The sequence below is a fragment of the Lactuca serriola genome, chromosome 8, assembly GCF_051521515.1.
Source record: "Lactuca serriola cultivar US96UC23 chromosome 8, Lser_US96UC23_V15, whole genome shotgun sequence".
Taxonomy (NCBI): Eukaryota; Viridiplantae; Streptophyta; class Magnoliopsida; order Asterales; family Asteraceae; genus Lactuca; species Lactuca serriola.
The window spans coordinates 140,788,396-140,791,781 of NC_136415.1; the positions used below are offsets into that span (position 1 = coordinate 140,788,396).

Genomic DNA, 3,386 nt, shown 5'->3' on the forward strand with positions numbered 1-3,386 from the left:
ATAAGGATTATTATTGATTTTTGTTTCATTATTTTGTAAATTATTTGCCGTTGCTTTGAAGTCATAACCTCATATGATCTTGGAATAAGTTGAGTTTTTTCCCAGATTGTTGTCATTTGTATTGGCTTCATTATAGGATAAAAAAACAGATTAATTGGTTAAGAATTGATTCGCTCATAGCCATAAACAGGTGGTGCTAGAGGTGTTAGTTTTTGTTCGGCATTTTGTAAAATTTAGCCCAACTTTGAAAAGTCATAAATTCCTCATACAACCTCAAAATATCTGACTTTTTTCCCGGATTGTAGTCCTCTGTATTGACTTTATTTTATGCTAAAAAACCATCTTAACTGGGTAAGAATTGATTGACTTACACAACCCTAAACATGGGCTGTTAGAGTTGTTTTTTGTATCAACATTTTGTAAAATTTTAGCCCAACTTTAAACAACCATAAATTTCTCATACGACCTCGGAACGAGCCGATATTTATCTCAGATTGTAGTCCTATATCTTGGCTTCATTTTATGATTAAAAACATCTTAATTGGTTAAGAACTGACGAACTTACGTAGTCCTAAACAGGGTTTGTTAGAGCTATTCGGTTTTTTGTGTTTTGTTTTTTTATTTTTTTGGTGCAGAAGTTGAAGTTCTTAACTTAGACAGTGGGCAAAATACGAGTAGATTCGGTTGGGATACAACTAAATGATGCATTACTGCTAATGCTGAAGTTAAGGCGATTGATATATTTAGCAAATATCAATTCCACACCCGATCATTTTTTAAGATGACGGAGTTGTTACGTGAAAATAATTGCGGATGGCTCAATAGCATGATTAGACTATTTTAAGTTCTGCTTTTTTAGTTGTTACGAATACTAAATTTGACTTATTGCACATTCATTTTTGGGCATAATTTTTAAGTAGTATGATTTTCATATTTCTTTATGTCTAGATCTATTTGAGCTTATTTTTATATTAGAAATATGTTTCCAATAGAAGATGTATATAAAATAATATTACCTGATAATAAAATAAACTAAACAAAATTGCAAAAATAGTCCCTGTGATATGCATTTTGGGGTTTTAGTCAAAATCATGACTTTTTTGGATTGTTGGTCTTTTTGAGCTAGTTTGGTTGCGTTTTTGGTCCCTCGGTAAACTAAAATGACTGTAATGCCCTTCTATATATTTTCTTTTGTTTTTCTATTTAATTTAATGTTTTATTAATTAAAAATATGTGACCCTCTCTCTCTCCACACACCAAATAAAACCTTGCAGGTTGTTGAATCACTTGGGCACATAGTTTTTGGGTTAATAAAGGTGGAGGTTGAAGGTGATCATGTACACAAATTGAAGAACACAAAATGAACCTGGAAAAAATCTATCAAAACCCACATCCCCATCTTCAAACCTCAGCCACCAGAATACTTCTCTTCGTTCATCTTCTTCAACATACCTGAATTCCGATGAGAAACATGAACATCTAGCTCGAAAACCACCCTTTCTTTGGGGTTTCTACGGTGGCTTTGCACTTATTCACCGTCTCCTCTGCTTTCAAAAGAGCTTCTCCACTTTGGCTTTCGTCATCGCCCTTTTCTCCTCTGCGTTTTTATGAAGAAGAGCTATCTGGTTCTTCATCTTCTCAATATACTAAGACTTTTTCTTCTCCAAATTCTCCTGCAAAACATTATTTTTCAGTTAAATGATTTTCTTTCAACATATTTCCTGATCGATGATGGATGATATGATGTAAATGTTACCTTAATCTTCTTCTGTTCAGCTTCTAAGTCTGCTTTCTTGCTGTTCTCCCATGCTCCAATCGAAGATGCTTTTTTTGAGCTCTGTTCAAGATCACAAGTTGAAAATGAAATCAATTAAGATCAAAGTTTGTATTTTTTTTTGTGGTCGTGTTCTTACTTGTTCTCTGCTTTTGATTTCTCGCTTTCTTCCCATGCTTGATTTGTGCGTCTTTCTTCTCTATTGAAACTCTCGCAAGAACAACTTCTGAAGAAGTAATCGATTAATTAATCGCTTTGAACTTTTCAAAATCAAAACCAAAATCAGATTTTTAGATTGCTAATACAACCCCTATGGACAGAACCCTCTTCCGTTTTATCCTCGATAGGCTCTGACAAATTAACAATCAGTTAGACTACAATATTTCTTAATGAACATACTCACTGAAAATCGAGGAGTTTTCGTTTTCTAACTATAATTGGTTCATGAAATCGGTGTAAATAAAAAAAAGAGGGCAAAAATCTTTTTAATTGTAACAAAAAGTATGGAATTTCTTAATTCAGTTGAAATTTGTGAGAAGTATGAAGAAGAATTACTTTCAATGATGGCAAAGGAATTGGTATCATCGACGGGCTTTTCTTCTGTAACAGGATTTTCAACTGGAACGATAGCTTTCTCCTCCACCTCGGCGACAGGTGATGGCTCCACCGGGCACTCAGGTTCAACCTCTACCTTCTTAACCTCTTCAGTTGCCATATTGAGTCGAGATTAAAGAAAGCAGAAATGAAAAAAATGGAGGATTGGTGATGAGAGAGAGAGAGAGAGAGAGAGAGAGAGAGAGAGAGAGAGAGAGAGAGAGAGAGAGAGAGAGAGGTGTCCCATATTTTTAATTAATAAAATATTAAATTAAATAAAAAAAACAAAAGAAAATATATTAGAAGGGCATTACAGTCATTTAAGTTTACTGAGAGACCAAAAATGCGACGAAACTAGCTTAAAAGGACCACCAATCCAAAAAAGTTATGGTTTGTACTAAAAACCCCAAAAAATGCATACCACAGGGACTATTTTTGCAATTTTGTCAATAAACTATTCGTTAACAAGTAATGTTAAAATAAAAAATTATAAACATAAAGGATGTATATTCTGACAAATTAAGACGTACATGATAATGCATTTTTATAAAAAAAATGTTGCTTGAAAATAAATAAAAAAGTTTAAAAAAAATTCATTTCCATTTCATTATTTAATAGAACCAAACAAGAGAAATAATTATCAGAAACATTTCTCTTGTGGATTCTCAGTTATACCAAGCAATGAAATTAATTCTCTATCCCCAGTTTAGTTCTCTTTTTCTGCATTCATATTCTCCGGTGTAGTTCTCTTTCGCTGTACCAAACGTGCCTTTAATCTAAATTTTTGAGAGATTCATTATTTTTAAGGGGCCGGAGAAAGTGGAAAGGTAAAGAGAGGCGATCGTGTAAATTAGAAAAAGAACGAGAAAAAAAGGTCTAAGGCTATAGGGAGTGGTCGCGGTTTAAAACTGTGGTTTTGCCATACGGACATGGAACACCACCCCCTGGGTGCGGTCTACTGCGGTTTAGGCCGCAGTGTGGCTAAAAACTGTCGTAAATTCTGATTGGTTAGTGCTCT

At 33.8% G+C, this 3,386-nt stretch overlaps 1 pseudogene across 1 annotated transcript; it reads right to left on the reverse strand.

Moving 5' to 3' along the window:
- Positions 1-1,285: 1,285 nt before the first annotated feature.
- On the reverse strand, positions 1,286-2,555 carry LOC145069215 (remorin-like; annotated as a pseudogene). The gene is made up of 5 exons (XR_013689368.1): positions 2,330-2,555; positions 2,083-2,124; positions 1,914-2,000; positions 1,757-1,835; positions 1,286-1,673 (listed from the first exon to the last, which is right to left on the reverse strand). The product of XR_013689368.1 is annotated as a remorin-like (transcript).
- Between the last annotated feature and the right edge of the window lie 831 nt (positions 2,556-3,386).